This window comes from Xiphophorus couchianus, chromosome 24, assembly GCF_001444195.1.
Source record: "Xiphophorus couchianus chromosome 24, X_couchianus-1.0, whole genome shotgun sequence".
Lineage (NCBI taxonomy): Eukaryota > Metazoa > Chordata > Actinopteri > Cyprinodontiformes > Poeciliidae > Xiphophorus > Xiphophorus couchianus.
Window position 1 is genome coordinate 18,357,725 of NC_040251.1, and position 20,182 is coordinate 18,377,906.

A 20,182-nucleotide genomic window follows, 5' to 3' on the forward strand; every position below is an offset into this window, starting at 1 on the left:
AACTGAGCCCAGATCTTTTCCAAGAAAGCTGGAGCTGAAGCAGAGGAAGTGTTTGTTTTGTTAGCGAAGCAGAGGAAGAACGATACTTTCTAACTCCTTCTGAAAAGACAAATGTGTCCTCTGGGGCTCAGCTGATTATTTATTTGAAAGTAAAACCTCCTCTATTTCTGTCATCATCGCGTGTCGTCCAAAGATCGCGTAGGGTTTGGCTGCTGAGCTTCCAGGAAACTTCCTGACTTTGTTCTGCTGCTCACATCACATCCAGCGAAGCCGGAGCGGAGCTAAATCTGACCTCTCCGGCTCACTGTACATTTACATCTGGCCTCCTCAGCAGCGGCAGGTGTGAGGTGGAGGCAGCGGAGGCGGCCTGCCGTCTGAAACATGAAGGAAACCGTCCGGTTGCAGATATTTGTGCTGCAGAGAAGCAGATGGTGATTGGAGGAGGTGAAGCATGACCACATCACAGAAAAATGAAACCGCTGCTGCATCAACTGGAGCTTTTGTTCTTCACTCTGAAGACGTAACGCCCCATCCTCTTCAAAACAGAACCTTTTGGGTCTCGGTTCTCTCCTCTCGTGACCCGTTGCCAAGGGAAACGCACAGCCAAGTCTGTTGCCTCAGGATCATCATTTATTGGCAGCGCTGGGTGTCTGGTTACCGTCAGGCCGACGCCGCGGTTCATGCAGCACTGTGGGCCGCTGCAGTCACGGCGCTCTGTCTGGATGTGAGTGGAGCTAGCTGGATGTGAGGAGGTGTAATGACAATAATTTTCTGCCATAAGTTATTATTCTGCAGGTTCATTCCCTCCCCTGTAATTTTGAAGCCAAGCCGTGTTCACATGGGAGCTTTTAAGACCCGCAAAGAGTCAAATAAAAGCAGACATTAAAGGCAGGAAACAATTCAAGGTGGACCAGATAAAAGGACAAGGTCAGATTTAACTGAAAACAATAAAACATCAGACTTTAAACAGCTGAAAGTCACTTCATAAAGTTAAGTTTATAAAGCTCTGATAGAGTTCAGGATGTCTTTCTAATTCTTTTGATTTGACTGGACGTGACTCCTCCACAGATTTAACATTATGTACAGTTTTATTATCCTTAATGAGATGTTTGTCTAAAATTTTATCAGAAACAAACATCATAATTAAATAAAAAGGAACTAAATCTTCCAAGGTTATCAATAACTTTGAGGTTACAAGTTACTTTCTGAAATTTTGCAAAGTATACGTTGCGTTTAAAAAGTCTGACAAAAGCTATTCTGGAGGTTGATTTCACTAAACCTACAGATTGATTTCATAAGATATATAAACTACTTTTTCACAATTACCTGCAAGTTTTAGAAAGCAATAATTAAGCTTTGTCAAAGTTTTGGAAAGTTGCAGAAGTTTGGAAAGAAAAACTACAAGTTCCACACAGTTAAATAAAATCAAAAACCAGATTCTAGAATATTTATTTTAGAAAATTGTTAAATTCTGTAAATGTGACCTGTAAGATCTAGAAAGTAACCTTTAGGTTTTGGAAAGTAACATGTAAGTTTAGGTAAATTCTGGAAAAAAGATCAAAATAATTAAAATGTTTCAAAAAAAGTAACCTGTAAGTTCTTCAAAGTGACGTTTAACTTTTGGAAAAGTCACCTGCAGGATGGAGACGGTAACCTGTCAGGTCCAGAATGTAATCTGTAAATTCTGGAAAAGCTCCAGAAAGTATCATGAGCGTTGAAGACGTTCCCATGTCTTCCTGGCTGGCCGGTCCCCCTCCCCTCCTGTTTCTTGATGCTTGTCAGGACCCCACTTAGCGATGAGGGACCAGGACAGTAACTAAGCAGGAAGTGCTTTGATCCTCCGGAGGGTAAACTCACCCTTGGCGTCAGGGGAACGCTGCATATTTTCCACACACTGTTTCAGCACTTAGAGCTGTAAACGGACGCCATGTTTAACGCCGCATGTCGGCGGCGTCGCCTTCACATGCGTCTCATTGGTGAGGCTGTCCGAAGCCGAAACCTTGGTTGTGTGAAGGCTCATGGGAAGGCCAGCGTTCGCTCCAGAAAGAGGAGCTCTCTGTCCATCCTTCGTGTCCTCCATGTCTCCGACTTGTCCCCGAGTGTGGGGCGGAGCTGCAGGTTGGGGACTGGGGGCTGCTGGGAAACACCCGAGGGTTTGATCTCACATCCAAAGCGCACAACGCAGCCATTGTTCCAGTTTCTGAGGCAGACCTCCTTCATGTTCAGACAGAGCTCCGTTTTATCCTCACTGTCTCCGTCTGTCTTCTTTCTGACCGGAAAACTCATTTGAACGACTTCACTACTAGAAACAGCCTGGTAGATGACCTACACACCATGTTCCTGTTCATGTGTTATCTAAACACACACACCACGCCCTGGGATGGATTACTAAACAAGGACAACACCAGGGGCCCCTAAGGGTCCAACTGTAACTGACCCTTGTACTCAAAAAGTACACAAAGAGTCACAACACAGCAGCAAATACCGAGAAAAAGTCAAAAATCACTAAAGGATGTTCCCCATTAGATGAACAATCAGAAATGAACCAAAAATGTTTCGAAAGTTTGCAGAAAAGAACAAAAAACAGATTGAAACGTGCCAGAAAGACATAAAATATCCTTAAAAACAACCAGAAAGAGACGAAAATATTCCAACACACTCACCAAACCCGTTCCAGAAATGTGCATAAACCGCTAAAGGATGGAAACATTTTACAGCACAACCAGAGAAAAGTCAGATACGACCCACATACCAACAAGACAAAGGAGAAAGAGATGAAGTTAGAAAGACATCGATGACAAACCAGAAAGACAGAGAACAGCAATTATGTAAAATATGGTTATTTAAAACCGGAAACAACTAAAAAATACTAAAAAAAATAAAAATACATACAAAATTTCTGAAAATCTAACAAAGCGACAAAAAGGAAATTTAGCTCATGACTAATCAAAGAAACTTAGTTTAGAAATCTTCAGGAAGAACATAAGGAACGGAGAAAGATGCCTAAACGTCTCAAATGATGCATAAAGCAAAGAAAAGAGACGAGCAGGAAAACAGGAGGATTTACAAATGAATGTGAAATATTCAAAAATATGCAAAGAAGCTTAAAGACAAAGAAGTCAACAGAAATGTTCTTCTATTAGCAACGTTTCTGTTGTCATGGATTACACTTTGCTAAATCCAGCCAGCGATGAAAACCTTTGTGAAAAGTAAAGAAATAAATCCTCGTCACTTAATGCAGCAACGTTGGAAGACTGCTTTGCTTTTTTTCAAAATATCGTTTATTTATGATGTTATTACAGAGATAAAAACAATTAATGTCTTCAGACGTAAATCTTTTCAGTTTTAATTAAAAAGACAAAACCGGTCATTGAATTCTTAAAAAAAAAACTGGACTTCACTGAGTGAGTGAGAGAGGAGGATGTGGGAAAACAAAAAACAAAACCCAGAGTGTAAAACTGTCCACATCCCGACCAGAACACCAGAAATATGGATAATATAAACCGGAAGATGTAAAAACAAATCTTCAGCAGGACAGGAATAAACCGATCAGATGGCTGAAGCAGAACAACGCGGATCGATTCTGGATGAAGCAAACACCTTCACCATGAGCAGGATGACAGGAGTGTGTGGAGAGGATCAGATCGGGTCGGATCAGATCGGGTCGGATCGGTTCGGGTCGGGTCGGGTCGGGTCGCCTCTGAAGTGTTGATTGCGGCGCTGAGGATGTTTCTAGCTGCCTTGAGTTGTAATTTGTGGTCTTTTAATAGCTCAGCTGAACTTCCCTCCTTCCCTGCGCATTAGGAAACCCACACTCTCAGTTCTGTGTACACACATTTTTTCTCTTTGTTGTGCGTTGATTTTCTCCCTCTGAATGCACACACACCCTTCCTCGCTGTCGCTCACGAGGTTTCCAGATGGAGGTTGGCTCTTTGTTGTCATGATTTCCTTCTCACTGATAAAAACATTCAACTTTCTCAAACTGCTTTTAGAAAACGGCTCACTGTGTTGATCATTTAAAGACAAACCCAAAGGAGTGGTGTGTGTGTGTGTGTGTGTGTGTGTGTGTGTGTGTGGGTGTGTGTGTGTGTGTGAACACAGTGTCCCCGCTGTGCTTCAACTTCTGCTTTTCCCTGCTCTTTGACTGACAGGCTATCATGAGGCGTCAACAGATGCAAACAGCCCGGTTTGGAGCAGGCGTTACATAAACACCAACCATTTTCAGCGCAGCAGCTGCTTCGGTTCTCTGCCTGCGTTAGCAACATTCGGTCGGGACCCGTCTACGTCCTGGATGAGCCACACTGAAGAGATTCTGGTCTCAGGATTCATGCTGGTTATAGAAGTCCAGGAATATTAGGGACTTTTTCCAGATCAGAGGTCAGCTGAGTGGCTTCCCTGCTGGTAAACTGCTGAGTTACTGGACGGCTGCCACGGCCGTCACATGTCGGCTTCTTTCTCATACAGGAATTAAAGCAGCCGCACGCTGTGAGGGGATACAGTCTGGATTCTGGTGGATTTTTACAGCTCACAAGGGTTGGCAGGAAGAATCGAGGCGGGTTTGTTCACAATTAAAACAGGAAGTAGGACGGGGGCGTAAAAGGCAACGCACTTTATTAGCCAGTAAACAAATTAACTCATCTTCGACAAACTGAAATGCAAATACGTGAAGTAGCTGTCAGTGAACTTGTCTGAGTTGATTCAGGAATCGTTCAGAGGTTCGTTTCTTCATGTTTGATCTTCTCCATTGTGATCTGCGTTTCTACAGCAAACCAAACATCCTTCCTTCCAGGTTCCTGAACACGCTCTGAAACCAAAACGCATTTCCAAATGCTGCCAGCAGGTGTTAAGTTGGTGATACTAGCCAACCGGACAGAGTTTATAAACTGACGTTACCTGTATTTATAGATTTAGCCACTGCAGCATCTTTGGGCCAAAATATCAAAAGTTAAATAAGCTGCTCTCTGGATCTGATTTTCATTATTAAAAACAGCCAATAGTCCAACTTTTTACTCATTTCTGCATTGATTATTGAGTATGAGACCAGTTGATGACGTATTACTGATTTTTCAAACCCCAGCCTTGCTTTTCTGTAATATATATATAAATATATATATATATATATATATATATATCTTAATTTTCCAGAATGTTGGATGGATCATTTAGTTTTTCGCCAGATCACAACTTTCAGATTTGAGGTCTGATTTGATCTGCTTCCTTGTTTTAAAGCTGACCCTTTAAAAAATGCTATCATACTCTTAAAAAATCAAATTGAAATAAATGAGGAATGACTGCAGACTTTTACAGACTCACCAAAATATCAACAAAAGCTGTTCTTAGAAATTTCTATTCTCTCTATCAATTTGTTGCCTCAGTTTCTTTGTCGTTCATTTGTTTGCTGCTGAAGGAACTTCATCCAGTGTGGTCTATTGTTCAGGGCAGAGGAAGAGGAAGAGGATTAAGAAAATAAAAAGACAGAACTGGTTTTTGCTGGAGTCTGAACACCAATATTTGTATTGGCAGAGGAGACAAAGTCCAATAAGAAGACCTTTAAACGACTGCAACAAACCGGTTCTGTCAACAGAATAAAACAAGGGATGGGAGGAGAGGTGGAGGCGCTTTATTCCTGTGGTAATGTGAGTGATGGAGGTGATAGCGATAGCATCGGACCTGCAGACCCTTGGCTCGGAGGAGCGCAGCCAAAACATGGCAGCCGGGCGTCGTGTAGAAACCTGCAGAGGCATGTGAGGAAGAGCAGCAGAAACACGCAGGCCTGCAGCCGCAGCCAGCACTGATTTAAAATCTGCTAATTGGCTCTTTAATCTCCAGATCATTTTATACAACAGTTTTTTTATTAGCCATTGAGAAGCAATCAGAGGAGCTCAATGCATGACTCAGTCAAAACCTTTAGTAAGAAGTGAGATAAGGGTTTGTTTTTAGCTCCAGATCTGCAGCCTGTTAAAGAAAGCAGCTTGTGGTGTCAGAAAACACAACTGTACTTGTTTATAAAGGGATCGTCTGACTCACAGGAAGTTGACTGTTGAGATAAGCGTCCTCCTGATTAACCTTTACACCGGTAAAACTGGTGCAAACAACTTCACGCTGAGAGTTCGGTAGAAAAAAGGAAAATGTTTTATTCAATTCCTGGTTTTAGTTGTCTCTCTTAAAGGCTTGATCAACTTTCTTTCACAAGCAACACCTTAAAGAGGAAGTGTGGTTATTTGACTCCAATCAGCAGCTAGCAGCAGGCGGTCACTGTCGGCCATGTTGGTTTGATCTGGGTCATTTCTCTCATTTATCAGAATCTAATTGACCTCCATCAGTTGGATTGTAGTCGTCACATCCAGTTAACAAATGATTTCCTAAATAAGCCCTTGAGATTGCATCAAAACGTTTGCAGCAATCCCCGTGATCAACATAACATGTTGATTCCATCGACCTGTTCACTTCACAGCAATCTCTCCTCAACGACCATGATGCAACAGTGCATGAAGTTGCAGCAATCCCTCTGTCTGACTGAGCATGTGGTGAAACTGGACAGTTGATTCCATAGACGTGTTGCAGCAATCTCTCCTCCTGAGCACTGCATGTTGCAGCAGTGGATGGTTGATTGCATGGAGTCGTGATCTTTGCAGCAATCTATCCTTAAATTACATGAGTTTGTAAAAGTACACTGATGCACAACATGGAAAAGAATTGCTTTGTTTCAAGGGTCAGACAGACATTAAGAACATGTCACATATTGCAGGAATTGCTGAAAATAGATCTGGATTTTTCTACGACTGTCAACACAGATGATAAAAACCCTTTTCTGATTTTAGGGCATTGCTGCTTAATTTATCAGATGCCTTTACTCTCTTAAAAAAACAAAAAATCAAAAGTTTCCTTTGAGTTGAAGTAGAATTGGGTTTTTTTCTGACAATATTTGAAAGTAATCCCCTGACTGCAGTAAAAGCCCACAGGTCTGTCTCAGAATGTCTCAAGCGCTAACTCTGACTGGAATGAGCGCGGTGATACTCTCTGCTTCCTGAGAAATTTCACAACCTGCTCATCGTGTCGTCGCTCCAGCAGTTCCTGGAGCTGCGCAGGAAGTGACATGACGTGGCCAAAAAGCTGAACATTCAGCTCCCAACGCCTCGCACATTTCTACTTCTGTTCAGGTGAAAGTTTCCCTGAACAAACGGTTTAATTCAGAGCAAACACAGATTGATAGTCACTGTGACTCCACCTCTCGTTTTACGAGCTGCCTTCGCGTCTCGCTGCCAGACAACCAGCAGCTCTGTCTCCACTCTGTCTCTGCGTCCAACAGCTGAGCTTTAAGTAGCTAATTACCATGAGACACAGACGCAAGGCTGCGGCCGGCCTTATCTGCCTTTTGATCTCACCCCATGCAAATAAATGCTTTGCATTTTCATTTTGCTGCACTGTTCCCACCAACTTCATGGAGAAGCGTTCTGAATCCCCTGGACGCTCCAAGCTGACGCTCAGGATCAGATTTGTTGTTCGATTCAGTTCTGAGGTGTTTGAAACCAACAGTTTTTCTGTTTTCACTGAAAGTCAAAACCGCAGAGCAACTTTCACCCAGAGCGTGGTTAAGCGGAAGCCATGCGCTTGTGGAGAGTGGCAGCAGACACAGATTTCCTCGCAGCGCGGTGCGTGTGGACCGGAACGGATCCGGAGCGCCAGCGGTGCCGGCGGCGGCTCGCCTCCTCACAGGGAAACCTGTAAATCATGTCGACTCGTCTCAGGAAGTCGTGTTTGCTAGAGGAAGTGAGGGAGAGAGGAAGCGCCTGGGGCGAGGTTGGTGGTGTCAGCTGGAGCCAAACCCGGGTTTGGACTGAACCTGAACCAAACCGAAGCCTTTATCAGCAGCTGGCTGTCCTTCGTCCTCCTCAGTGTTTCTCTCCTCTTATCGGCTGCCAGCGTTGTGCAAGTTAACCCTCAACAAGAACTGGTGCTAAGTTCAGATCCACAGATTAAAACCTGATCTTTCATCGCTGCAGTTCTCCCTCTGACTGACACTAAACATGTTCTCTCTGTTGTGTTTAAAGCACTCCAATTCAATAAAATCCACATTTTAATTTATTTTTATTAGAATCATAAACATCACTCACACTTCAAAGACATCCCAGGACTTGATATTTTTCCCTTCGACACATTTACACCTTCGGAAATGTTTTTATTTACATTCCAGCATAAACAGCAAAATATTAAACAATTTAGTGTTTTTGGCAGAAAATGTGGACGCTCTCTGCTGGCTTTCAGCCGCGCTGCAGACCGAGCCGTTAGTCCACAGATTCTCTACTTTAACTAGGCCGTTCTAGAAGCTTTAGTGGTTTCAGATCCAGTCAGGATGTGTGTTAGGGATCTTTGTCCTGAGCGCTCCACAGTTTTCACATTTCAACCGTCCAGCTGCTGATTTGAGGTGAATGTCCACAGCATGCTGCTGCCACTACCGTGCTGGTGACTCCTCACACTGGTTCCTCCAAACTGGCTTGAATCTTTCACTATCTGCGAAACGGTTTTGAGATGAAAAGTTGTTGTCCAGTCAGGATGCAGAAGACCAAGCTGCTTCCTGACTCCACTTCCCCTTCTGTCCACCCAGATGTGTCAAAGAGAGCGTTTCCTTTCATTAGATAATCTGGAGACGGATGTGTTTTATATAACCGAGTCCATCCAGAGGTAACTCTGAGACATTTTCTAGTAATGGACAGCAGATTAGATTAGGTCTTTTTCTCAGCCAAACTGGCTGATATGAGGAAACCTGAGGGAAGAACTTCAGTCACAGTTTTCATATTTATGAAAAATAGAAGCGCAGACTGAAATAAGCTGCTGTGTTTCAGTGCATGTTTTCTCCTGTCGCCTGCGCAGGTCGACTATGCACCTGCTGCTGATTCCCACTCCCAGCATGCACAGCGGCGAACCCTGCGCTGCTGTGACGGACTGACTGGGATCTCCCAGCAGCCACTGAGGTTCTGTGAACGCAGCGCTGCCGTTCTAATGACAGGGAATCCAGTTTGGTCGGATTTTTATGGTGGAAAATTACTGGCAGCGCGACTGCCGCGCCTCTCTCCTCATGAATGAGAGTTTATATAGGCAGCCGGGCGAGTGTGTGTGGATTGTTAAAGACACGAGGAGCTGCCAGAAAACACACGGCGCTTTCACACACTCAGCTTATCTCCAGCCGCTGATTCACACCAGAGTCTTCAGGGCGATAAACAGCCGTGGAGCTTCCTGCTGAAGCATCGCTCAGTCTGAGGCTCATCAGGCTGCTACGTTAGCATCAGGCTAACGCTGTGAGCCTGAGCAGGAGCTCATTCTGTCGGTTTGGACTCAGTTTTACTCAAAATTCCTAAACAGGAAAACCTCTGAGACACACGTTGAGTTTTAGCTTCATTTAACCTCAGAGACTTTCAACAGGATGTCAGTAAGAACTGCAACTACTGATTGTTTAACAATTATTCAGATTTTTAATTTTACCTCATAAGAGTATTTTATTGTGTTTAAAAATACATAAAATATTTCAAATAAGCAAATAAATAAATAGAAAAATACACTTTTTCCTCCGGCGCCTCCTTCCATCTGGTTCAGACATGTCGGCAAACCGGCCGTCCTCGCCGCGGGCTCCAAACACCAAAACAAAGCCTGCGCTTGGGTAACCGCTGCGTTTTAACCCTTTAATGTCCGCCTTCCGCCATGCAGGCTGCAGAGCTGAGGATGCAAACGTAGCTGCAGCGGTTCGCCGTCCCCCTGCGGCTGCTCACACACTCATGTGTTTCCTATTGAGGCTGCATGGAGCAGCAGCTGCAGCAATCAGCAGCCATGTGTGCCGCAGTCCTGCAGAATATTTTTAGTCTCACAACGTTTATTTTTAGGGCCAACAAATTGGGATCTGCAAATAACACTTGTTGGAGCGGAAGGTGGGACATTTAGACGGATGGAATGAGGCAGGATCCTTTAAGCCTGGTTTTGGTTTTAAAGCTGGATTTAGCTCTAATTTAATCACGGCTGTTAATCCAAACACAGGAATGATGCTTTTAACAGGCTAAGAACCATATAAAGTGTCAAAATGCTATTTTTTTCATGCAATATCCTGACTTTGCTTCTGGGAAACGTTTCTTCCTTAATATTTTAGATCATATTATGTTCTGTGGTCCTTAAATCTGATAAAACTTTCTTTCCACTGCGGCCGTCTGCCGTCACCGCTCCGACCTGCTGATGGAAAACAAGCGTTCCCAGGCCCAATCTGAAAGGCCTGTGGTCACGCTCGCTACCATGGCAACATCCCGGCGCTCCGGTTGCTCTTTTAGACCAGTTCATATCGACTAACTTTTCATTTTAAAGCAAATCAAGTCCATTTAGGAGAAGGAGATGCTTCCTGCTGCGCTGATCACAATAATATGCAAAGATTAGACACTAGGAAATGAAAGTGATTGTTTTGGGTCTGGTTGTGTCTATCATTAGGGAACAATTGAAAGGTTTTTATGAGGAAATCCATCACATTTCTGTTAAGAGTGAATATTTTGGTGCTTTCCTGGTCTTGAAGTCAGTAGCTGAGCTCCGCCTGCCCACCATCCGTGTTTCAGTGGCTTTTGTGTGTAAATGCTCGTGCAGGTCTGCTTGTGTTTCATAAGTCAAAGAGTCGTAGTCCTCCTAACCGGCGAGGAGAAAGCAGAAATGAGGCCAGGACGGCGTTGAGGCGCAACGCAGCTTCCTGACTCTAGCAGGTTACTGTCGTTCATGTAAACTCGCTCTCTGACAACTTGAACAACCTGATTTCTGTTGTGTGAAATGTGAGCCGCGCTCGTCTCTAATGATGCTTTTTGTTTTCTTTCTCTTTCATGGCTGATGATCCTCTTCCTCCTCCTCACCCTGCAGGTAAGACTCCCGTTCGTCCTCGCTGTTTAATCCTCGGCTGGCTCTTGGTGCTCGTCGTCGTATCAGGACTGCAGACATGCACGTGTGCAGATTGTCCCCACCCTTCCTGTTTCTGTAGCAACATGAGGGGAGCTGCTTCATCTCCTGCTCCGCTCTGAGTTTGTCTAATAATTTCACCAGAAAACAGAACTAGTCCAAGCAGTGAACCCTGTGGTGCTCCAACCTGTTGTTCATATGGAGAAACTGAAATATTGAATCCATATGATTCAACCAAACCTGGATCTGCTTTTTGTATCTCTGTAAACAAATATTATACAAATAAGGAAGGAAAGATCAATTGGTAACATAATAAACCAAACCTGATACAGTATAATTTAAATCAGGCTAAATTTAGTTTAGGAGCAGAAAATATTGAATGATTTTTCTGCAGTTTTTGCATATAAATTATACAATAAATGAGAAACCATCTGAAAATGGACATATGCACATTATCACTTTAATTATTAATGATATTTTAGTAATAATTTAAAATATATATTAAAATATTATAATTTTGCTCATGTTGCATGAGCAACATACTTAAATATTTAATATTAACTGTATATATTTTAATGTTTTGAAATTAAAGTTTTTAAAATATAGATTAAAATATTTAAATATAGTTTTAATTTGATATATTTTAACAATTTAACTGTATTTATTAAGCATTTTTATAACATATATTTTAATGGAATAACATTTTAAAGTAATTTCTTACATTTTATTTAAAAACTAGTATTAGTTTTTAAATAAATATATTTTGATTGTAAGAATATTTTCATATAATTGTAATAATATACATCTTTATAATTTGAAATTTTTCTTTCTATATTTTTATCTGATTTTTAACAATAGATATTTTATAAATGTAATAATAACCTCAACGTTTAGCCCTTGTTCTTGCTGCAGGATGGTGATAAAACGTTTGTATGAATCTTACAGAAGCAGCAAACCTGCTGCAGACGTTTTTTGTCGCGTTTATCAGTAACTGAGTTTCTGATGAATCATCTGGGTATTTTAATGACAGGCGGCCATTTGCATAGAACTCTCACATTTCCCCGTTCAGGAGGTTTAACTTCCTTGAAGCTGTGAACTGTCGTCCGCCGTCCCTCTCTGGTAGGAAGCAGGCAGCGTTAGTGGAAATGATGAACCATCGGCTGCCTTCATGGAGAGTGTGTTTCACCACAGTGGCAGCTTCGGCGCCACCACTTCCGCCTCGTGGCGCCCACAGCTGGTGAGAAGCAACAGGCTCGTTTCAGGATTTTAAAGCTGCAGGCTGCTGCTGGTGGTGAACCGACGATGATGAGCCGTTTGTCTCAAACCATCTTCACACTGGTGGAAGCTAAATTAATCACAGGTTCTTCATTGTTATGACTCGCTGTTCAGACGTGGCCTCACCTTAAAGATGGGTGTGTAACCTGCGGCTACGGCTCAATCACGCCGTTGGTGATGTCAGTTTGCGGAAGCTCCGCTTGGTTTTCTACGCCCACCGCTGAGCTTAGGGAGGAAGCTTCTGAGGTTGGCTGGGATTTCCTCTGATTCAATAGATTTGAGAGCGACACCGCAGCACGCTGAGCAGAGCAGCGCACAACGGCCCGGTGGTACCGGGAAATGTCGCTTCCACCCGAACATATCCCACATGCAAAGCAGCAGCTGAGAGCCGAGAGTCAGGCCGTCAGGAATCCATCCTGGGCTGATTTCTGCTGTGAGCCAACACCTGGAGGCAGCTTCTCTCCTCCGTTACTGTCACTTTAATCTCACTCACATCAGTTTGGTTAAATAAAACCTCAATCACAACAAACCTCATCTCAAACCACTTTACTGTAGGAAAAAAGCCACATCTCTTGGTTTATTCTGTATTTGCTTGTGGTTTTAAAATCACTTCTGAAGAGTAAAAAGTCAGATTTTTACCAGACTTGTAGAATCAAGCAGTTAACACAGTAGGACCTGTCTGACAGCACGAAGTAGGCTGCAAGAGAACAGATAAGAAACAAAGTGCATCCAGTCATGTAATCAGAAGTATACTGTCACATAGTGCCATCATTTATTATCTAATTTTATCAAATGTGGCTTACATTAAAGCTGGGAACGTGGCGGATGTTTTGATATTCTTTATAAATATAAATCTATAAACATTTGGTTTCTGTCAAGACGTAAAAGAGTATGGAACAAATTTCCATTTTATATTAAACAATTTAATTTTACATAATTGGGGCTGTAGGAGACATAGTGCAGAGATTACATTACAGTATATCAGGAACCAACACCAATGGATGGATCAGGCATATTCTAAGCTCTGGAGGCCTTGGTTAAGGTCAGAGGTCATGGTTCAACAGCTAAAAAGAGAGACTGGGCAAAAATGGCTTCCCTAGAAGAGTTCCAACAGCAGAACCATTTCTGACCCAGAAGAACACGCAGGTCCGTCCCACATTTACCCAAAAACATCTTGATTGTCCCCGAGACTTCTGAGAAACCATCTATGGACCGAGTTTTGTTACATTTGGCATGAAACTAACATTTCAGAAACGGTTGATCACACAGAGTCATGCCGCTGCATGTTCATCCTGATAGACGGAGAGGAACCGATTCCTCGTTATCCAACAGAACCCGGTCCACAGCGCTGGAGCTGCATCTGCTAGCATCACTGAAACCTACGTTTCTCCTCTAATACCGAACAATATGCTTTTTTATTAGCTAGATCTCTGAAGTGATCATCGCCTCCATGTGTAGCTTGGGCTGCTGTTAGCTAACCGTCCCAAAGCCTGATGTTTCCATGGCGACGGCTGTGAGTGAGTTGGACAGTGATCACTGATAATGATCGGTCCACATTAATGAAAAGCAGAGAGGCCTGCTCCGCTGTAAGCGTGTTAGAGAGGGACGCTGACGAACAGAGAGAGTCTGCGGCTCCGACATGATCAGACACAGCCGATCAAACTGATAGAGTCTCCATGGAAACCAGAAACAGATCAGCTCCTCCTGCGTTTCGCGCTGGGGTTGGCTTTCATGTCTGCTGTCGTCTGAGTTTTTAACACACGGGAACATGTTCAACACCATGGTTTGAGTGTGATCTGGTGGATCTATAGATCTGAAGATTACTGACTGCTACTATTGTTTTACTGACTGACTTCATGCTGAGCTAGTGAGTAGTTTAACTTCTGGTTAATTTCCCAGAAGGTTGACTGGTTTTTACTGGCTGAGCAGCAAATGGACTCAGGAATGTGCTGAGTAGGTGTTTGGTTTTTGTTTTCCTGACAGGAAGTAATTTACTAAATGTTTATTAGCTAGATCTGGTTGTGTTGCAAATGAACATTCTTCTTTCTCACTTACTTTGTTTGTATTTTAGCTCACTAGTCTTCCTACTTATTCCAGTAAAGAGGATAGGCTGTGACTGGGTTCACACATCTCTTGGATTACTGGCAGCTTTGTTGTTGCATTCATGGAAAATGTGTGTATTTGGAGAGTGTATGATAAATAAAATGCAGTTTTCGACTCTATGCTGGTTTGAAAACATGAACTTTGGTCCGCCGGAAAAACCTCACTCTCTGTTCGGTTGAAGTGAACTCTGGTGCTGTTTGAATGTAGATGTGAATGCCAAGTGGACCAGAGACTGCTTCAAATACACGTAGTGGACTACCTCGCATGGCATTCTGGGTAAATACAAGCAAAACAAATGAAAGAGTCATGAACTAGCAGCAGTAAATAAACGATGCAACTTTATTTGTGTTTGCATTTCATGATGAAGGAAGTTGCATTCATTGTCTTCTTTTGTGTTGTTTCCTCCAGTGGTTCGTAGTGCAGCGCCCCCACAGGTGAGGAGGGGAACTGGTTGCTCAAACGGTTTGGTTGGTTTGACTCAGAGCAGAGAAAGAACCACAGCAGCTGAAAATGTAATAAATGTTGTAATTTTGGTCCCAATCGAACCGAGTCTAGTCTTTAAAGTAGACTAACTTTCTGCACAAATTACACACACTTCATGTATCTGCCAGTAAAAAGTGTTTAAATGTAGTTTTGCTGAAAAGTGTCAGACTGACTGCAGAGCTTTCAGATGAGTCAGGCCGGCTGAAAGTGAGACCCACAGCAGACCTTGAAGCTGGACAGACGGCAGCCCTCACAGCTACCTCCAGCTCCTGCTCTCATTAGTTATAAAACTCACTTCAGAGTGCGTGTGTGTGCGTAAGAGGGTGTGTGTGATTGTGTATGTGTGTGTCTGGGGGGCTGTGTTTCCTGTCCTCAATGAGTCCATGGCACGACAGCGATAAGAGCGCCGGAGCTACATTATGTTTCCAACTCCATTACAGATTAGCCCCGATTGCTCCCTCCTCATCCTCCCATCCTTTTCTCCTCCTCTTCCTCCTCTTCCTCCTCCTCCTCCTCCTTTTCCTCCTCCTCCAATCAGCATTATAATATTCAGCAGCTCCAAACTGGAGAACATGTAATCATGCAAACCAGTGGAGAGCCAGACATCAGACTTTTTGGCAGCTGCTCACATTTGCTCTAGCAGTGTGTGTGTGTGTGTGTGTTTGCATGTGTGTGTGTTTGCATGTGTGTGTGTGCTCCCAAAATAATGATGCTGAATGTTTTCTCTCTCTCTCTCTCTCTCTCTCTCTCGTCATCCTCTCCTCCGACGGTCTCCTTCCTCTCCATTTTCAACTCAGGATGTCGGGGTTGAAAGTTCGCACGCGAAGCTGTGTGTGTGTGTGTGTGTGTATGTGTGCGGGTGTGTGTACGTGTGTGTGTGGGAGGGGGGGGGGGTGTGTGTAGATGTTGAAAGTGAGCAGTAACTACGGTAAATTATCCGAATTTCCTACAGTTGTGTTGAAGTGAACAAAGAGCCTTCCTGAACCTCAGACTTGCTCTCTCTTTTTTCTTTCTCTTTCTTTTTTCCTCTCTTTCTTCTTTACGTTGTTGCTTTTATTATTTTATTATTTTAGTCCTTTTTCTCTTCATTGCAGTTTTATTCCTTTCTCCTTTCCCTCCTTTTCTTCTTTAGTTTCTTCTTTCCTTGCAACCTTTCTTCATCCGTTCTTTCCCTCCTTCCTTTCTTCCTTCCTTTGACTTTTCCATCTTGGTTTCTGAGGCCAGACGCTTCAAGTGATAATAAAACAAAAATCATAAAACATATTTTATCAAATTCTTCAGTTGTTTGACTTGAAAGACACCAGGACATTTTCTAGTCAAGATTGTTTAAGATTTTTAAACTCAATGACAGACGTAGCATGAAGGTTAGCATCAGCAAAGCTTCTAATTTCATCTTGCTTCAAAGCTGAGCTGCCAAACTGGAGCCTGGCCCCTGAGGGCGGGACACACCTGCAGCGTGAAGCTGACTCTGACAGCAGCCAGGAATTTTAATTCCTTGTTGGAAAGACGCTGAGTGATGAAACCGTCTCTGTGAAGGAGAAGGAGTCCAGACCTGGAGCTGCCCGCTGACAGCCGGGTACGATCTGTACGGCTGACCCGAAAGTCACATTGACGAGTGTATACATTCAACCTTATTGCTGCAGGTCTGGGGTCAGAGGTCAGATGTGGGTGAGACTGTTGTCAGAAAACAAAGCGAGCCGGATTATTCCAGTAAACAGCGTCCGAGATCCACCTGCAACCTGTTGGTAGATTAAACCTCCACTGAGTGTGTTTGGGTTTGCATTAGCATCTTGAAGGTAAGATATTAATAATTAATACAATACAGAAGAACGTACTCGCAAATTATTAGTAGTATTATTTATTCTAAAAGGAAATTAAATGCTGTCGTTGTGGAAGGATCTCCAGTAGCAGTCAGTCTTGCAACAAGTCTGAAAAAGCCTCTGACTTAAGGCAGTTACTGTATTACTCATGACATGATAACAGCTCAAACTCCAGACAGCTGAGACCATTTTCCATTGTAACACCAACACTGCTGATCCACCTCATTTGCTTTTGCTGCTCCTCTGAGATGTTGGGGATATAATCCGTGTCCAGTGTGGAGGCTGCATCCATGAAGCCCTCTGGAGTTTGGGGTCATAGTTCAGCTATTAATGTGGCTGTTGAGATGCTAATCAGCTGCTTCCAGCTGTAAACTCAATACCTATAAAAACAAGATAAACATTTAGCTGTAAATGTTGATTATCTGTAGAGTTTCATGTAGCAGACAAAAGAGAACCTGTCGACATACAACTGGATGTCGTCTGCATAGAGTTGATCAGAGGTATCAGAAAAAGACTGAATAAAGCTAGCTAATTAAAATTGGGCCCAAGAACTGCGCCCTGTGGAGCCCCTCGGGTCAGAAGAGAACCTGATTCAGAATCTCCTATCAGATCTGAGTCCAATAACCCAAAATACTGAGATGTTGATGTCCAGACGGCTGCATTCAGCTGCAGTTCAGGGTTTCTCCATCTGCCTCTGACCCTGTTGTCCTCCAGAGCGTATATTTAGTCGCCTGAAGTCGGGACCAACGCAGAACAAACGCTACCCTGTCATTTACTGTCGGGCCTCCAGGTTTGTAGCTGTATAATTCAGCGAGTGGTTGAGATTTTCAGGCAGAAGAGTCAAGTTAAAACTTTAAATTCTGCTGTTTATTATTGTTTTTTCTTTTCCTGAGAGGGAAAATGAAAAACCTGCAGCATCAGCAGCTGATCTCTGTTGGTGCCTGTTCTTCTGGGTTCTTTCTAGTAAGATGCTTCTGTGGGGTATTTATCGTCACGGGTGGGTGTGGAACGTCACCTCGGATCAGCAGCTAAACAGAAAATCCATGCATGTGGAGAAAAATGTAAGAAATATTTGACCATTTAATGGCTTCTGGTGGTGCAGATCACAGCAGCTGTCACTGATCAAAGGGACGGGAGCAAAACAGGAAGTCACAGCAGATGAAGCATGTTTAGATGATTTACAACCAGAGACCAACTCACAATCTGAAACCTACCGGCGCTCATGTCCAGACCTGCGCTCCCCGCTCATGTGAGAGCAAAAGGCATGGAGCGAGCGCCTGTGATCCTGATCTCCTGTCATACCCCCGCCTCCGTCATCCTGCAGCCCAAAGAGAGGAAGAACAATGGCTCCTTTCAGCGCTCCGGTTTCAAAGTCAAAGAGAAACCACAAAGTGCAGGAGAGCCCGAGCTGGAAGACGGAGGGATGAAGGAGAGGGAGAGGCGAGGAGGCCTGCAGTCGGGGTCAACAAGTGCAAGAAGCGAGATGAAGAGCTAAAGCTGGAAAGTCTGAGAACCTGAAGATGTTTGAAACTGGGAGAAAATAAGAAAATATTCGGACTGGCAGAAGATGAAGACGCTTTGTCCAGAAATCTGTCCTAGTTGTTCTCAGGTTTCTAATTTAAGAAAAACATGAAGTTTTTTTTGCTTTAAACCTTCAAAACACATAAACTCATGTTTATTTTTTTTCTAGACCAGGAGTCTGCAGCCGGCGACTCTTTGGACCTTACAAAATTACTCTTAATAACTTCATAAATGTACCAAAAATATGCATTTATGTCTGTTTTCCTTGGTATTAGTGGAATGCTTGTTTGAAAAATAAAACATCCTCTTTTATGTCCATCTTTATTTTAAATCCTAAAAATAGAAATGAAATGCTGGAGACATTTTCTAAAGTAAACGTCTTTGTGACATTAGCAGCTGTAAGTGAGTTTTATTTGGCCGACCTGAGAGCAAAATGGCTCTTTAGTTTTTAAAGGTTGCAGACCTCTGGTCTGGAGTTTCCTTCAATGTTCCTGAATTCTCTTTAGTTCTGTCATTACTGTGTGGAGCCAACAGAACCGGAGGATCAGTTCTTGTTTTTGTCAGAGTTCTGGACCAGACGGGTCTGTTTGATCAGCCAAATGAGTCTGGAGCGGAGCCGTACGCAGCCAGCGCTGCGGGGCCTCCTCTTCATCACAGGGCCGTAGAGGAGGAGAGGATTTGGTTTCTCGTGTTTTATGTCGGCTCTGGAGGTCAGCTGGTTCTGGTTAAATGGCGGCTCTGGAGCGTGAAGTCAGTTTCTGCTCCAGCAGAAGGAGAACTGGGCTTTCCTAAAAACACCTGTGCTGCTTTCACTGTCCTCGCTTTTTACTTCTACCTGCACTCTTCTCCTCCATCAGAATCTTTTCATTCTTTGTATTTTATCCTCACCTGGTCTCCTTTTTGTTTGACCAAGTATCTGCTAATTACTCACACCTTTTTTCTCTCCTCTGGATCAGACTCTATTCTTCTTGTCAGGCCTAAAATAGCTCAGTGTTGTTGTAATAACACAGAACCACTAAACCAAATGGCCTCCAGCTATGACTGTGTCGAGGCGCAGCGCTCTGAGCATGCCCAGACCAAAACCACTGTGAGGCAACGGCGAAACCGAAGACATGGAGAAAACAACACGTCGTCGCTCTCGCGCACCACATCCAGCTGCTCCTCGTTTGTTTGCATCTCCTCATTATTTTTCAGACTTCTTCGTTCACTGAATGCGCTCGGTCGTGTTGGGTTTCTGTTTGAAATGCGTCTCTCTTTGATTTCTGGACGTTTTTGGTGTGTCATCAGGCGTTCCTGTGCTCTGAGCTCAGTTTTGTGACATTACAGCGAATAACTCATGTGGTTTTGTTTCCTGAGCATCACCAGTAATCAGCCAAACTCTGAAAAGTGTGTTTGGATAACGATTACTATTCAAAACAAAAGCTTGAGTTTATTTTATTTAAGGGTGAGGAGTGAGCTAGATTTGCGTATCACTGCTAAGTTAATGAACTTAAAGCCAGTAGCAAACAGTAGAGAATGGATCCGAGTACACAGCCTTGAGGTACCCCTTGTAAACCAGGGCTATAGGAAAGTGAGAACTACAACTATTTTCCAATACTTTTATTGTGAAGTGACTTTCTTAAGGTGGCTTTTTCTTGAGCGTCATTTTTCTTTTCTCTGTTCTGCAGTTGAAACATGAAAGGTGTCAAAACGGACCGTTTTAAAAATGAACAAGCTGGTTTCGGTTCAGATAATAATCTAAAAGATTGATTACTTAGTAATCGTGATAGTGATTACTCAGTTCCAGAGCAATAACCTGTTAATATTCAGATTCAGAAAACCCATGTTCATCTTTTTTATACGTTTTGCAGCAAAGTTTTCTAATATTAAAATCAGTCTGGAGTTTTTTCTGTCTGTCTTCTATGAATTCAGTAAAGTACCAGATAACAATATGTTTCTGTCATTACATCTTGTTCATTTTATCATTAATATATAATAGTTTTTCATCAGAAATGTCAATGATTTCTGATGAAATGACCTAATTAGCAGTGATTGAAGCTGTTTCTAGACGTTTGGAGTCATGCTGG

The 20,182-nt window shown here is 43.1% G+C and overlaps 1 protein-coding gene across 1 annotated transcript in view; it reads left to right on the forward strand.

The window, feature by feature from the left end:
- The window catches only part of ahr2 (aryl hydrocarbon receptor 2), a 40,632-nt gene that overhangs the window by 8,784 nt on the left and 11,666 nt on the right, over positions 1–20,182 (forward strand). The gene's annotated exons all lie outside the window — the stretch shown is intronic.